Source organism: Geotrypetes seraphini, chromosome 2, assembly GCF_902459505.1.
Source record: "Geotrypetes seraphini chromosome 2, aGeoSer1.1, whole genome shotgun sequence".
NCBI lineage: Eukaryota > Metazoa > Chordata > Amphibia > Gymnophiona > Dermophiidae > Geotrypetes > Geotrypetes seraphini.
Window position 1 is genome coordinate 266,940,038 of NC_047085.1, and position 17,407 is coordinate 266,957,444.

At 42.3% G+C, this 17,407-nt stretch overlaps 1 protein-coding gene across 7 annotated transcripts in view; it reads right to left on the minus strand.

Moving 5' to 3' along the window:
- Window positions 1–17,407, minus strand: part of GABBR2 (gamma-aminobutyric acid type B receptor subunit 2) — a 1,059,696-nt gene that overhangs the window by 939,077 nt on the left and 103,212 nt on the right. For 6 of the 7 annotated variants that reach the window (XM_033929596.1, XM_033929597.1, XM_033929599.1 and 3 more), the window contains exon 1: window positions 8,433–8,594. The exons of the other annotated variant lie outside the window; for it this stretch is intronic. The gene's annotated coding sequence lies outside the window, so the exon portion shown is untranslated. Of the gene's footprint in view, window positions 1–8,432; window positions 8,595–17,407 lie in introns of those variants that run through there. 7 annotated transcript variants of the gene reach the window in all.

The window sequence follows — 17,407 nt, forward strand, 5'->3', positions numbered from 1 at the left end:
GATCCAGCAAGGAATATTTCAGAGAGATTCCTTGCTACATTCTTGTTCTGTGTAGCATTAAACGCACAGAATACTCTAACAACTCACTGAGTTATGGAATTAATTTTAAAACTAGATATACTGATGACTCTCAGATAATATCACACCTACTATTTGTAGATTGTTTGAAGTGCACAGAGCTTGCAATCATCATTTGAAAAAACAATGCGTGCATAGCTTTAGATGTTCACGATGGTTATACTTTACTCTGGTGTATGGACATTTCAAATCCTTCATGTTGTACCCTCTAGTTGACAATTTATTAAAAAGAGATTTTGATGACGTGATGCCACGTACCTGAATGACTGCATAGCTAACAAGCTCCTGTTTAATCCTTCTTTATTAGCAATAAGTGCGGCTCTTGGCAAAATTGGTAAGCCACTCGTAATGGAATATTTATCCCTAGTGGTGTTGTGTTTCCATGGTGGGGAAGAAAATGCACCTCGATTTGTAAGCATCTGTGCCATTAACAAGAAAAAAAAAAAGTATTCCTACCCCGAACAGCTGAGTGGCAGGAGGCTGCATTGGGACTTCCCCTGCTGCTCAGCTATTCAGATTTCACCTGCCGTCTCCGCACATATGTTAAAGTCGTTTTCTGAACAAGCGATCAAATGGGATTACGGCTAACCTCCACAAAACTCATTTGCATACAGACTTGTTGGAACATTGATTGCTGTTTTAAAAATCGGACCAAAAAGAAAAATCAGCCCACAGTGACCAACACAGTCTTAATGACCATTTTTAGTGCATCCAGGCCCTTGTCAGGATGTTTGGGAAGCTTTTTTGAGAAGTGTTTTATGGCTTTATGGAACTGAGTTGCTTCTGGTAATTTGCCATACCATTGGAGTGAGTAGTGAAGGGTGGGGGGGGGGGTGTGGACTGGCATTACCAGATAAGTACTAAGTTTGTGCACATGGCAGGTCTCACTTTCATTTTGAGATAAGTATTGTGGCTAACAAGTGGAGGGTTTTTTAAGCCAATGAGAATAATCAGTACAGCTTGGTTTATTTGATCATAAGGGCTAGCAATGGGTGAAAGTAGTCTAGAAAAGGACTTTGAGGTACTGGTGGACAAAACAATGAAGCCGTCGGCACAGTGCGCAGCGGCCTCTAAGAAAGCAAACAGAATGCTAGATATTATCAAGAAGGGTATCAACCAAAACGAAGAATGTTATCCTGCCTTTGTATTGGGTGATGGTGCGCCCGCATCTGGAGAACTGTGTCCAGTATTGGTCGCCATACCTTAAGAAGGATATGGCAATACTCGAGAGGGTTCAGAGGAGAGCAACGCGACTGATAAAAGGTATGGAAAAACCTTTCATATGCTGAAAGATTAGAGAAACTGGGGCTCTTTTCCCTGGAGAAGCGGAGGCTTAGAGGGGACATGATAGAGACTTACAAGATCTTGAAGGGCATAGAGAAAGTGGAGAGGGACAGATTCTTCAAACTTTCAAAAGCTACTTTCAAAAGCTACAAGAAGGGCATTCGGAAAAATTAAAAGGGGACAGATTCAGAACCAATGCTAGGAAGTTCTTCTTCACCCAAAGGGTGGTGGATACCTGGAATGCGCTTCCAGAGGGTGTGATAGGACAGAGTACGGTTCAAGAAGGGATCGGATGCTTTCCTGAAGAAAAAGGGGATCGAAGGGTATAGATAGAGGATTACTATACAGGTCCTGAACTTGATGGGCCACAGCATGAGCGGACTGCTGGGTGCGATGGACTCCTGGTCTGACCCAGCAGAGGCACTGCTTATGTTCTTAAGTTGCTATCACAGAAATAGATGCACTGCAAATGGTCATTAAGACCGTGCAGATTGCTGAGGGCCGATTTTAAAACAGCTATCAATGTTCCAACAACTTTGCGTGCAAATGAGTTTCACAGAGGTTAACTGTAATCCCATCCGATCGATCGTTCAGAAAGTGACTCTCACACATGCACAAAGCTGGCAGGGAAAGCCCCGAAGCAGTTTCCTGCCATTCAGCTAGCTGTTCAGAGCAGGAAAACTTTTTTTAATGGGGTCAGGTATTGTGCATGTACAATACCTGCACATCTGTGTCACTGAAAAAAATAGGGGAAAAAAACATGCCCCCCCCCCCCCGATGATGCCCCCTCCCATGATGGCCCCTGAAAAAAAAGAGCAGGAGGGATGCCCACTCCTGCCTACCACTGCGTGGCCCACCATGGAACTGACCCCCAATTCCGCAAACCCCCCATACCTCAAACTGCCACCCCCTTCTCTACCCCCAAACATTGGAAAAAAAAAAAAAGCAGGAGGCATGCCCACTCCCTCCTGCCACCGGGTGGTCCGCCAATGGAACTAATTCCCCCATGCCAGGATCCCCTTCCTTCTCCACTTCCTGGATGTCCACTCCCTCCTGCATCAGCCACCTGCCCCCATACTTTATCTGAAGAACAAAGCAGGAGGAATGCCCAGTCCCTCGAGCCCACCTCTCCAAAATGGTAGGCCTTCTCCTTCCTAGTGCATCCTGGCTATGATTGGCTCAAGCACCTAAGGCTCCTCCCAGGGGGTGTCTGAGCTACTCAAGGCCTTAGGCCCCCCTGCCTGGTGCATCCTGGGATACAATGGGAGGAGCCTAAGGCCCTGATTGGCTCAGAAGCCTAAGGCCTTTCCCATGGGAGAATCCTTAGGCATTTGAGCAAATCAGGGCCTTAGGCACCTCGCTGTGCATCCCAGTATGCACTGGGAAGAAGAAGGCCTGCCATTTTAGAGAGGCGGGCCTGAGGGGAGGAGGTACTGGGCATTCCTCCTGCTGTCTTCTTCAGATAAGGTACGGGAGCAGGTAGAGGGAGCAGGCGGAGTGGGCATCCCTCCTGCCAATTTTTTTTTTTTAAATTATGGGGAGGAAGGGGAGGGGTCCTGGCATTGGGGGAGTTGGTTCCATGAGGGGGCCACCCGGTGGCAGGAGAGAGTGGGCATCTTTCCTGCCAATTTTTAAATCAAAGTTTGGGGGTGAGGAAGGGGAGGCGGTTCGCGGCATGGGGGGGCTCACGGCATCAGGGTCGGTTCTGCAGTGGGGATCCCTCCCATCTCTCTTTATTTTTGTTCCAGAGCGTCATCAGGGTGGGGGGGGAGGCATCATGACTTTTTTTATGGGGCAGATATTATGGCAGATCTGTTTTTTTTTTTCAAGTCATTATTAGCCATCCCTAAATTCAGTACATGCCTACACAATGTTAGACCATCGATTGGATGGCTCATTTTAATATTAATGACCTCATTTTAATACTAATGAGGTTGTTTCCATGGCAGAGTCGAAGAATGTAAGAACACATGGAAAACCACACTGTGAGACATTTAGAACATCGAGTCAGCAAATTCAGTTGTCGCTAAACCAGCCAAACTAGTTTAGTGACTATCGTTACGACGATCAGACAATTTAGTGCAGGGGTGCCCAAACTTTTTTGGCTTGCGAGCTACTTTTAAAAGTCAAAATGATCTACCAACAATAAAATTTTTAAGAACACGTGGAGGGGCATAATCGAAAGGAACGTCTAAGTCCATTTTAATCTAAGTTGCAAATCATCCAAAGTAAAAAACAGCCTAGGACACATTTTCAAAAAAATACATCCAAAATTTTTTTTCTTTCGAAAATCATCTAATTATACGTCCTGCCGATCTGATCGGCCAAGTCGCTAAATCGTCCATCTTTATACCACATTTTCATCCATGTCAAAAATGCCTAGAATAAGCCCTGTTGAACGTGGGAGGGGTCTGCAAAGTGATGGACTGAGCACCCAGACATGGCATCTAAATAGCGGGGTACCTTACAGGGCACTGCTGTGAACTTCACAAAAAGGGTGCTGTCTTCTCCTCACTACAGCTCCCTTATAGGTCATGGTGATCCCCCCCCCCAAAACCACCTCCAGAATCCCCTAGACCCACTTATCTACCACCCCAATAGCCCTTGTGGCTGCAGGAGCCACTTGTATGCCAGTAAAAAAGGGTTTTAGGGGTGTATAGGGGAGTGAACATGTTTCAATATCAATGCAGTGATTACAGGGGCTTATGGGCATGGGTCCTCCTCTCCATGGGTCCCTAACCCACCCCCAAGATGGCTTAAGACGCCTCTGTGCAGCAAGACTAGGCTTTTCTATGCCAGGCTGCCAGGTGATAATGTTCTGGAGGCACAGTTTTCAAGTTGTGATTAATATTTTTATGGGGATGGGGAGGGGTCGGTGATCACTGGGGTAGTGTGTGGGGCTCTGTATTATGTGTTTGCAGTGCTTATCTGGTCACTTTAGGTGGGTTTTTGTGACTTAGACCATGTTTTAAATGGTCTAAGTCACAATGTCCAAGTTCCATTGATCCTGTGCTGTATAACTTTCGGTTATATTTCATGAATCTCTGGTTGCGCTTCCTTCGTCTGACTGTAAATCCAATATTTCTTTCTTTCTGCCCCCTCCCCCCTTTTCTTTCTGTCTCTCTTTCTTTCTCTCTCCCCCTGTCCTCTCTTTATTTCTGTCTTTCTTTCTCTCTCCCATTGCCTGCCTGTCTTTCTTTCTCTCTCCCCCTGCTCCCCCCAAGCCATCGCACCGATTTCTCCATTTCCTGATTCTTTCACTCTCCCTGCCCCCCCCCCCCACCCAAAGCCACCACGCCGATTTCTTCCTGCTTCCCCGAGCCAGGCCTGATGCGTACAAGCGCCAGACCAACAAGCCTTCACCTTCGATGTCAATTCTGACGTCTGAGAGGAAGTTCCAGGCCAGCCAGGCAGCGATTGGCTTGTCCAGAACTTCCTCTCTGATGTCAGAATTGACGTCATAGGTGAAGGCTTGTGGGTCCGGTGCTTGTACGAGACTGGCCCGGATCGGGGATGCAGGAAGAACAAGATCGCAAAGGCAATGCGATCGATTCGCGTTGCCTTTACGATTTACTGGTTGATCGCGATCGACCATTTGGGCTCCCCTGATTTAGAGCATCCGGGCCAAGGTGCCTTATTTGGCAATTCTTCAGGGAAAAATTAACAAATTGTGTATCGAGTGTAAACTCATGGCCCAAAGACAATCAGGTTGCAAAGAGAGGCTGATAACCGCTGCTGGCTGAATATTTACCAGATAAATTTTACAAATAATAGGGGCATATATAATCTAGGTGCTGCCACTAGCTTCCCTGTATAAAGACTGTTCTAAGTTTAATATAAAAACTAAACTGAAAGCCACTTTGTTGTGAAGGTTAAGATATTTTAAAGTTGTTAATTATCAAATAAAATGTTGACAGCAATATTGTTGGATTGTTGTTTTAATCCTGTCATGATACTGCATTTACATAACTATTTATGTGGTTGGCATTGTGGCAAATTGCTGACCGCTCTGTTTGTGATGCTAGTATTTAATCATAGAGGAATATAACCCGCACAGAGTAGTAGATGCAGCTCTGGACAATTTGATGAGCAGACTAGATGGACCGTGCAAATCTTGAACTGTATACAATTTGTTATTAGGTTCTTATTTTCCAGGCTCTATTTGTGTTTTGGATGACTGTAAAACAGCAGAAGAACATAAGAATATCCTTACTGGGTCAGACCAATGGTCCATCAAGCCCAGTAGCCCGGTCTCACGGTGGCCAATCCAGGCCACTAGTACCTGCCCAAAACCCAAGATGTAGCAATATTCCATGCCACCAATACAGGGCAAGCAGTGGCTTCCTCCATGTCTTTCTCAGACTATGGACTTTTCTTCCAAGAACTTGTTCAAACCTTTCTTAAAACCAGCTACACTATCCGCTCTTACCACATCCTCTGGCAACGCATTCCAGAGCTTAACTATTCTCCGAGTGAAAAAAATTTTCCTCCCCTTGGTTTAAGAGCACTTCCCTATAACTTCGAGTGTCCCCTAGTCTTTGTAATTTTTGAGGGAGTGAAAAACCGATCCACTTGTACTCGTTCTACTCTACTCAGGATTTTGTAGACTTCAATCATATCTCCCCTCAGCCGTCTCTTTTCCAAGCTGAAGAGCCCTAACCGCATTAGTCTTTCCTCATACGAAAGAAGTTCCATCCCCTTTACCATCTTGGTCGCTTTTCTTTGAACCTTTTCTAGCGCCACTATATCTTTCTTGAGATAAGGAGACCAGAATTAAACACAATACTCCAAATGAGGTCGCACCATGGAGTGATACAGGGGCATTATAACATTCTTAGTCTTGTTAACCATCCCTTTTTTAATAATTCCCAGCATCCTGTTTGCTTTTTTGGCCGCCGCTGTACATTGGGCGGAAGGTTGCATCGAATTGTCTACAATGACACCCAGATCCTTTTCTTGGGCACTAACCCACAAGGTGGACCCTAGCATTCGGTAACTGTGATTCAGGTTATTCTTCCCAATGTAGACATCCATTTTGCAAGGCCTCCCAATCTAGACATATAAAATTGCACTATGTTCATATGGCAAGGGGGCATGATCTGGGTAATGTTTGAGATGAGACTAGGGAATGGCCAACTTATGAACGTCCAACCCTGAATTCAGAAGGATGAAGGAAATCCATGACCAAAAAGATGGACATCCCTATTTAGACCTGGTACTTGGCACATTCAAGTTAAAGAAAAGTCCTTCAATTAAATAGTTCTCCACTTGAGGGAGTAAAGGAATTCAGAATAGGTATCCTTGGACAGCTCACAATTAAAACAAGAACAAACGAAAAAAATTACAAAGGACTGCTGTTGGATTTGAACCAGAGTCTTCTAATTTTCTGCTCTAACTATTAGGCTACTCTTCCATATTGACATCTATATAGCCATACCATAGTATGGATGTTGTTATGCTGCCATAAAGAAGTCTATGGGCTCCTTTTATCTAGGTGCGCTACGGGGGTTAGCACGTCGGACATTTCATCACGCGCTAACCCCTGTGGCAAGCCAAAATACTAACACCTCGCCAATGGAGGCGTTAGCGACTAGCGCGGCAGGTGGTTTAACACGCGTTAAACCCCTACCACGCCTTGATAAAAGGACCCCTATGTCTTTTGTTTTGCCCTGTTCATAGTTTAGATGTTTTCATTTTTAAAATGGATGTTCATATTGGATATAGCCAGTACATGGACGTCCATTTCTCATGTGTTTTAGAAAATACATGAGAAATGGACTTCCATATGCAATGCACAGAGTTGGAGGTCCTTTCTAAAATCTGCCTTTATGTAAATAAAATTGAAAGTGAAGACCCATTTTACATAACCTAGAGAGTGGGGGTATTCTATAACTGGTACAGAAAAATTAGCACCAGAAAAAATTGGGCGTGGAGCACTACTCTATATAGACTAGCCATTTATAGACTAATCCTCCACACAAAGTTGGGCGCTGATATTTATGATGGCTAAAACCTGGTACAAATACTGTGACAACCTAGTCGACCACCTGGGCTCTTGGAACGCAGTGCCTGGTGTGACTCCCAGACCGCGGTACCTTTTTATTCAGATTTCTTTAAATAAATCTTGCCTCATCAAACAGGAGTCAATCCAACAGCCAGGAACTTTTAAACTCAAGGTAATTTTTATTACTGTCCCCTATACTTTAAACAAAGCAAAAAGAAATAATAGAAACTGGGTTTATCAAGGGATTTCATTCACACTAATTAGGTAATCAGTAAACCAAGCCAAAGCTGTTCTTTAAAAGTTCCAGGCAGGGTTCAGTCCAGTATAACATTTCTTTGATACAGTTCCCTTTACTTTCCCCTTCATCCTGGTGGGTTAATGAATTAGGACCTGGAGCTCAGAAAAACAAACTGTCTTAAGCAGCTATATCTCCTGGTTCTTGTGACTCAAATTGCTTCATGAAAAAATACTGCTGCAACTACTGCCCTTCCCCCCTTCTGTGGGTAATAAGCTTTCCAAACATTCAAACAGCTTTTCTTAGCCCAAAGGAAAAAGGTTTCCGCAACATAAAACCTGAGCTGGAGTTCAATTCCTCTAGTCCAGTGTTTCTCAAGTCAGTCCTTTTCCTAGGGTTACCATATAGCTCCAGGAAAAAAAAGAGAACAAATTGAGATATCCGGGTTTTACTTCCACTGAAAGCAATGGAAGTAAGGAGAATGGATAGATACATCTGGGTATTACTTCCATTGAAAGCAATGGAAGTAAAACCCGGATGTCTCAATCCATCCTCCTTTTTCTGGAGCCATATGGTAACCCTACCAGCCTTGCCAGTCAAGTTTTCAGAATATCTACAATGAATAGGCATGAGATTGGTTTGCATACATTGTCTCTATTGTATGCAAATCTTTTCCATGCATATTCATTGTGGATATCCTGAAAACCTGACTGGCAAGGAGGTACTCCAGGACTGACTTGGTCAACTTAGCTCAAAATTCAAATAATTTTCAGAGACTTCCTTTGCAAACATTACATTTAATCCAGTGGCCAAAACATGTTTTCATAATACCTGGGAGCAAGGTGGCTAAGCTTAAGGTCTCAGGTCAGTCTCAATTCCAGGCTAGCAGGTCCAAGTCAGCTTGATATCTTACATGTCCCCACCATGGGCTTCTCCTTCTCTCATGGCTTCTTTCCTCTATGCCTCTCTAAGCTAATCATTTAACCCCCTTTCTGCCTGTTTGCCTAGCTGTTAATTACCACCAGCTGGGAAACTCTTGTTCATTCAGCACCTCCCCAAAGGCTGCTTCAGAATAGGGCTGGAAACCCCCCCCAGTGTCTTCTGGTACCTGTAGTTCCCTCCAAATAAAACTCTATATCCCCCCCTTTTACTCTGTTAAGATAGGTTAATATTACATTGGGCTTAATTATGTTCACTGCAGGGACAAGCAACAGGGCTTGCTTGTTAATCCTAGCTGTTAGGAAGGCAATTAAATTTCCCCAGGGCAACTACCTGCTGTTTACTTTTAAACCTGCTCTGCACAAAGGTGAGCTCTACCAGGAAAAAGTCTCTAGTAAAAACAGTACTATTTTTCCTTTACACCCAACCCATTCCTGGCTTTAGACACAAAATCCCCAGGAGTCTTTTGGTTTCCCTGGGACAGGACATGGTTTCTTTTCTGGGATAGGGTATAATCTAGCCCTTCTTTTCCCCTTCCCCAGCTAAAGATTTCTTCTTTAGCGCTCTCTTTCCAGTGAGACAGGGTCTCCAGCTCACAATACTTGCACTTAACTCCTGGAGAAGAAATGAGGCTATTCTAGAACCCTGCATGCAACTTTTTGGAACGCCCCTAACCCTCCCCTGGTTGTGCTCCATTTGAGTGGCACACTAGAGTAGATACACATACAAATCCCAATTATTGTCTATTGACTGCAATAGCTAATTGTTACCATCAATTAATTGTTAGTTAATGGTTCGTTAACCAATTAAGATGTGCATACATCTTGCATCTGTGCTCAATTTTCAGTACCAAAATCCAAAATTGCTGATCTTGGGACATGCTCAGTTCCAATGGTATTTCACAAAAGACTCTGCCAAATGTGAAGGATTAGGAAAAGGAGGGCTATGAAATTGGTATACCAAATCTTTGACTCTGGCAACTCTATTTTCCTACTGTCCGACTCTAGCTTGGAGTCACTCATGCTTAATCTCCCGTGTTTAAGCATGGGTGACACAGAGTGCAGGCCACGGCTCTGGCCAACTTTATGGGCAGACTGGATGAACTGTGCGGGTCTTTATCTGTTGTCATTTACAGTGTTATTGCTCACTGATATTAGGTTTTAAATGTTCTGTTCTGGATCTAAGGTAAATATAGTACTGTATATAACTTACATTTACAAGTACGGTACTTTATATCCAGCATAAAGATACATATTTTTGTGACAGACCAAAATATGACAGACCAGTGGTGTCCTTTCTTGGAGTGACAACAAAAGGGAAGAACAAAAGAATGGCACTTCCCCTAAAGGATTTGACAGACAAAGGACCTATCAGAAAATGAGTGGGGTCATTGCCATTTTAGAAAAAGGAGAGGAGGCAGGCATTTCTATAGGTGGGGGAAATTAAATAGGGAGTGGAGGATAGAGCCCCTAGTACATGGGTCCCCAAAGTCCCTCCTTGAGGGCCGAATCCAGTCGGGTTTTCAGGATTTCCCCAATAAATATGTATGAGATCTATGTGCATGCACTGCTTTCAATGCATATTCATTGGGGAAATCCTGAAAACCCGAGTGGATTCAGCCCTCAAGGAGGGATTTTAGGGACCCCTGCCCTAGAACTTTAAAAACATTCTCTAGTTTGAAGCAAGCAGAAGGAACCCTAAAGGGAAAAAGGAAAAAGCTATGATTGGGGTATCCCTATTGCGGGGTCTTCTAGAAGGAGAGAGATTCTGGATTCTCTTCAAGGAGAACTGTTCCAGCAATTGGTAATGGAACCCACATGGGATGAGGTCATACTGGACTTAGTGCTTACAAATGGGGAAAGTGTTTCTGATGTTACAGTGGGTGATCACCTGGCATCTAGTGATCACTGCATGGTACGGTTTAATATTAAGATTCAAAAGCAAAGATTCTAGACTTTTAAAAAACTAACATTGGATGGGGGTTTACATCAAGGAATTATTGTCTGGATGGGAACGTCTAAAAGAGTGGAAATGCAATGGGAAAAACTGAAAGGAGCAATTGTAAGGGCGACAAACCTTTTTATGAGGCAAGTAAGAGGAAAAGAAGGCCGCTTTGGTTATCAAAAGTAGTAGCTGAGAAGGTAAGGAATGAGAGGTTAGCTTTCATAAACTACAAAAGATTGCAGAAAGAGGAAGACAGGCAAAAATATCTGGAAAAGTTAAGAGAGGCTGGTCATGTAGTCAGGAAAGCAAATATGCAAATGGAAGAAAAAAAGAGCTGACATGGTAAAACGGGGAGACAAGACATTTTTTTTAGATATATTAGTGATAGGAAGAAGCGCAAAAGTGCAATGTGAGATTTAAAGGTGAAGAGGAGGAATATGTAGAAGCTGATAAAGAAAAGGCCGAATTGCTCAACAAATTTCTGTTCTGTGTTCATGGCTGAAGCGCCAGGAGCAGGACCACAGAAGACAAAAGTGAATAGGGATGGAGGAGTAATAGACCCTGGTAGATTATCAGAGGGTTGTGTTCATGAGGAGGTAGCTAAAATAAAGGTATACAAAGTGATGGGGCTGGATGGTGTACATCCTAGGGTGCTGAAGGAACTTAGAGAAGTTCTGGTAGCTCCGCTGACTGACCTTTTCAATGAGTCTCTAGAGTCAGTAGTGGTACTGGAGGACTGGATGTGGTCCCTCTCCACCCAAGTGGAAGGAAGAAGTAGGGAATTACAGGCTGGTAAGTCTGACTTCTGTGGTAAGCAAATTAATGGAAACACTTTTAAAACAGAGAATTGGCAAGTTTCTGGAATCCTGTGGATTACAGGACCGGAGGCAACATGAATTCACTAGAGGTAGGTCTTGTCAGCCAAATCTGATTAATTTCTTGGACTGGGTGATCAAAGAATTGGGTAGAGGACATGCGCTAGATGTGGTGTATTTAGATTTCAGCAAAGCCTTTGACAGTGTTCCACACAGTCTAATAAATAAACTGAGTGCCCTCAGAATGTGTCCCAAAGTGACAGGCTGGGTCAAGAAATGGTTGAGTGGAAGGCAACAGAGGGTAGTGATAAAGAGGTTGCTCTGAGGAAAGGGATGTTACCAGTGGTGTGCCTCAAAGTTCTGTTCTTGGGCCTGTTCTTTTTAACATTTTTATAAACAATATTGCTGAAGAGTTGTCAGGTAAGATTTGCCTCTTTGCGGATGATACCAAAATCTGCAATAGAATAGACACGCCGGATAGTGTGAATAACATGAAGAAAGACCTGGCGAAGCTTGAAGAATGGGCTGAAATTTGGCAGCTAAAATTTAATGCTAAGAAATGCAAGGTCATGTATTTGGCTGCAAAAACTCGAGGGAACAGTACAGTTTAGGGGGTGAATAACTTATGTGCATGACAGAAGAGCGGGACTTGGGTGTGATTGTATGTGATGATCTTAAGGTGGCCAAACAGGTTGAAAAGGTGACAGCGAAAGCTAGAAGGATGCTAGGTTGCATAGGGAGAGCTATGGCTAATAGGAAAAAAAGGTATTGATGCCCCTGTATAAGACTTTGGTGAGACCTCATTAAGAATATTGTGTATAATTCTGGATGCCTCATCTTCAAAAAGATATAGAAAGGAAGGCTACTAAAATGGTATGTGGTCTTCATCATAAGGCATATGGGGACAGACTTAAAGATCTCAATCTGTATACTTTGGAGGAAAGGTGGGAGAGAGGAGATATGATAAAGACGTTTAATACCTACGTAATGTAAATGCGCATGAGTCAAGTCTCTTTCATTTGAAAGGAAACTCTGCAATGAGAGGGCATATGAAGAAGTTAAAGAGATGATAGGCTCTGGAGTAATCTAAGGAAATACTTTTTTACTTGGAACAGTCTCCCAGAAGTGGTGGTGGAGACAGAGACTGTGTCTGAATTCATAAGGGCCTGGGATAGGCACATGGGATCTCTCAGAGAGAGAAAGAGATAATGGTTACTGCGGATGGGCAGACTAGATGGGCCATTTGGCCTTTATCTGCCAACATGTTTCTGTGCTTCAATAAAGAATTTCGCATAGAGACTATCGGCCAGCTAAGGGGATTTTGCAAAGATTTTTTAGATTTTTGGAAGAAAATTAATTTTGGGAGTACATAGTATTTTTCCATCAAAAATTCTGCTCCTTTCTTTTAAATCTGTTTTCACCTGTTCAATTTGTATTTTAAGTTCTTCCATGGGGTTAGATGGTAATCGCCGATAACGTCTACCCATCATTTAGTTGATTATATGCTTCTTGTATATTGTTATCTCATGACTACAGAACAATGGCGCCCCCCCCCATTATCTGCTCATGAGATGATAATTTGAAAATTTTGTTTTAACTGATTCAGAGCTTGTCGTTGAGCGTAAATAGTATTGTTTCTGGGTTTATATTGGAGATGCTGTTGTTCAATCTTAGCCAAATCCTTTAATACTAAGTCCCGAAACGTGGCTACATTTTGATGGATAGGGCCTGGTGGGGTCCATTTAGATTTCAAAGTGATAATAGAGCCATCAGAGGTAGTTTGATATACAGTAAAAAAGAGTTTTAGTTGTATTTTGCGAAGAAAACGATAAAATTCCCATCTTGCCTGAAAAAAATCATATCGGAAAGTTATCACAAAGCCCAATCCTAGATTTAATACTGATATTTGATCCTCAGTTAATTGGACCAATGTTAAATTTATGACAGAATAGTTCTTCTGCTGTTCATTCGTGCATTGGGTCAGCGATCTTCCTGGCCTTAATTAGTAAATTCGACCCTGCAACTGCCTCTTTGCTTGTATCTGCCTTGATGTCAATGGACTAAAAAATCACCAGCCAGTCTCTCTCCAAATTATTTCTCCTGACACTGCTTGAACCCAAATCGGTGGATGTGTCTTCATCGAAATGTTTATGCAGCCAGATAGCACAAATTTTAATGAGGGCCAATTAATATCAATAATTGATTGCCAACAGCAAATTATTGATGGTTAGGAGCTCATTAGCCAACTAATTTACATGCACATATCAGTGTACCCAAATTTGGATATCATACATATATAGAATCCAAGGGATAATTTGGCCAAGCCCTGTAATAAATTTTTATAATAGTCCCTTACACATGAAAACTAATGAAAATTAACAAAAGATGCAAAGCAAATCATTATTTTATTTATTTATTTTTGCATGTGAGTTTTCAAAATATTCATAAATAATGAGCTGCTTGAATTATCCTTTTTGCAAACTTATCTTTAGGAAATTTACCTCCGTTTTCTAATGATCTAATTTGCTTGAGACCCACTGTGAAATTTGTGTGAAATTTCAAACATTAGCCTGTTAGATGCATTTCATTTCTGAAAGACTTCCTGATAAATTTTACTTAATGGAAAGTGGTGCAGTAGCTGTGTTAGTCCACTTTTAAAGACAATATATAGAAATAAAACATATCATAAAGGAAAAGGGGTGATACCTTTTTTATTGGACTTAATACATTTTTGATTAGCTTTCAAAGGTAACCCTTCTTCATATACTTAGAGAAAATATCTCCATAGCCCAAACATTAAGGGCTCCTTTTATGAAGTTGCGCTAAGCTAAGCTATAGTGCGCACTAGCTGAAAATCTACCGCATGCTCAAAAGGAGGCGGTAGCGGCTAGCACACGCAGCAATTGAGTGTGCAATATTCCACACGTTAAGGCCCTAACGCGCCTCCATAAAAGGAGCCCTAAGAGGATAATTTTATAATTGTCACGCCTAAAATATAGGCATGTATTGTGCTGCTACACTTATTTATTATTTAATTATTTATTCCAATTTTCTATACCTTTCTCCCAGGACAGCTCAGAACAGTTTACATGAATTTATTCAGGAACTCAAGCATTTTTCCATGTCTGTCCCGGTGGGCTCACAATCTATCTAATGTACCTGGGGCAATGGGGGGATTAAGTGACTTGCCCAGGGTCACAAGGAGCAGCGTGGGTTTGAACCCACAACCCCAGGGTGCTAAGGCTGTAGCATTAGCCACTGCACCACTCTCCCCTACTAGAAATGAAAAGTAGGCAAGGTGTGGCTTACTAGTAGAGCTGCTGCTTCTGCACCCAGAGGTTGTGAGATCAAATTCCAATGCTGCTCCTTATAATCCTGGTCAAGTCACTTAATCCTCCAGTGCCCACCACTTTGAATGTCAGCTTTGAAATGCGAAAGCGACAAAAAGGCAGTACACTTCTCCCTCTGTATTCGCGGTTTCAGCATTCGCGGTTTCGATTATTCACAGTTTTTAGCTTGATGGCTCCTCCCCCCAAATTACATCAGCTTGCATAGAGAAATCACTGATTCCCAGCACTTTCTTCACCGTGTTTTGCCTCTCCTTCAGGAACAGACCAGGTCTCCCACCATGTTATTCGCGGTTTCACCATATTCATGATGATTTTTAATAGAAAACAGTGAATAATATATGAAAAAGTTATTTACGGTTTTTCTGTATTTGCGGTTCTGTTAATCCCCTATCACAGCAAATACGGAGGGAGAAGTCCCCATTCCCTTTCCCTCCAACAGGCTTCTAATAGGTACCTTCTAGGCACCTAAATATTCACCTTCATAGCACTGCCCTCCTTATGGGGGAGAGACCAAGATATAGTCACCAGTAAACAGAAAAGTCTATGATGAATAGATAAGACAATTTTATACAAAGCCTGAAAAATTTGTATGTTGAACATCTTTCACTTGCTAAGATACTTCAGTAGACAAATTTGATGTCTTCATCAGCATGAGTGTTCCGATAAAAAAAAAAAACCCAAAAAACCATTATTTTGTCAATTTGTGTTTTGTAAATCCTTCCTGTTTAGATATTGTGCATTTTTATTTGATGCCACAGTATTATAATTTCTTCTTGTTGCTAAGCAATACCATCCCAGTTAGATCACACAGAAATGTTTTAACCAGCATAAGCTTGTATGTTGCCAGCTTAGAGTCATTGTGCTCTTTCTGGGGTTTTTTCTACCAATCATGCCCAATACATCAGTGTCTCTCCACATAGCCACTTCTATGCCCAATTATTATCTCTGACTCATAAAAGCTCCTTTATATCTATTTGATGAATCCCAGGGAGTTTTACCTAGCTCTACAGCAAAAGCAAAATTACAAGTTTAAGGGGAACAAAGAAAAGATAAATGCTGGTGCTAGTTAGCAGAAAACACATAAATATTTCCCTTTTCCTTTGAATTTTCTTTCACTACAATGAAGAAACGTAAATCGCCTATAATGTTTTGAGAGCACATATTCACAGTATTGATGCTTAAACATCTGAAAGCATCCATTTCCCCATTTAGCCACTTGTGACCGTTATGAATCTATAAAACTATTGTGGAATGACAGCTGCTAATGAAACTAAAAAGTATGGTGTGCTCCCCGTACTGAAGAAGAGCTCGCTTGATCAGCACAAGCTCGAAAACTACTAAGCGGTTTCTAACATCCCTTTCCTGGCAAAACTTATAGAATAGACTGCATTTAACTCAATAGCTGGCTAGCTGAAAGAAACTGGCTAGACTTTGGTCAGTCTGCTTCCAACCTGGGTATGGAACAGAGAGTTCTTGTATCCTTGATGATTTCCACAGAAATGATAGGGAATCCACTTCAATTCTGGCATTGCTGAATTTCTCAGCAGCCTTCAATACTGTGAATCATAATTTCATGATTCCATGGCTGATAGAAATAGATATTGGTGACACAGAGGGACATTTTCAATAGGACGTCTAAGTCTGAGTTTGGATGTTTTGAGAAAGACATCCAGTAGAGAAAATGTTCATTTTCAAAACTTCAAGACAATCTATCTTTTTTTTTTTTATGACTTATGTAGATGTTAGTATGTCTATCTTTTCTGGCCATTCTCGAATATAAAGACGTCCACATGAAAAATGCACTAAAGCAAGTTTTTCAGATGTTCAAGCAGCCAGCATTCTTAGCAAACTATTCACAGGCAGCAAAGGAGCACTCTAAGAGGTACTGTAGTGAACATCACATAAAAAGTCTAAGGTACACATGTCACTATAACCTGCTTATATTTTATGGTGAGCCCTCCGAAACCCACCCAAAACTTACTGGCGTTACTCGAGAGGGTTCAGAGGAGAGAGACACGTCTGATAAAAGGGATGGAAAACCTTTCATACGCTGAGAGATTGGAGAAACTGGGTCTCTTTTCCCTGGAGAAGAGGAGACTTAGAGGGGATATGATAGAGACTTATAAGATCATGAAGGGCATAGAGAGAGTAGAGAGGGACAGATTCTTCAAACTTTCTAAAAATAAAAGAACAAGAGGGCACTCGGAAAAGTTGAAAGGGGACAGATTCAAAACGAATGCTAGGAAGTTCTTCTTTACCCAACGAGTGGTAGACTACTGGAATGCGCTTCCAGAGGGCGTAATAGGGCAGAGTACAGTACTGGGGTTTAAGAAAGGATTGGACAATTTCCTGCTGGAAAAGGGGATAGAAGGGTATAAATAGAGGATTACTGCACAGGTCCTGGACCTGTTGTGCCGCCGCGTGAGCGGACTTCTGGGCATGATGGACCTCAGGTCTGACCCAGGAGAGGCATTGCTTATGTTCTTATTGCTTATGTACTGTACTCACCTGTATAACAATAGCCCTTATTTCTGCAGGTGTCATCCTTATGTAGTTACAATAGATTTTGGAGGTCTCACCATATAGTGACATCTGACCTGGGACTTTTAATGTGACATTCATTGCATTAATCCTTAGAGTGCCCCTCTGCTCTGCTATGGAAATATATATGAGCCATGTGAATCTATAAGACAGGCTGGAAAGTACTGGGGGGGGTCACATATTTGGGTGGTTGGAGGGGGTCAGAGACTATTGGGGG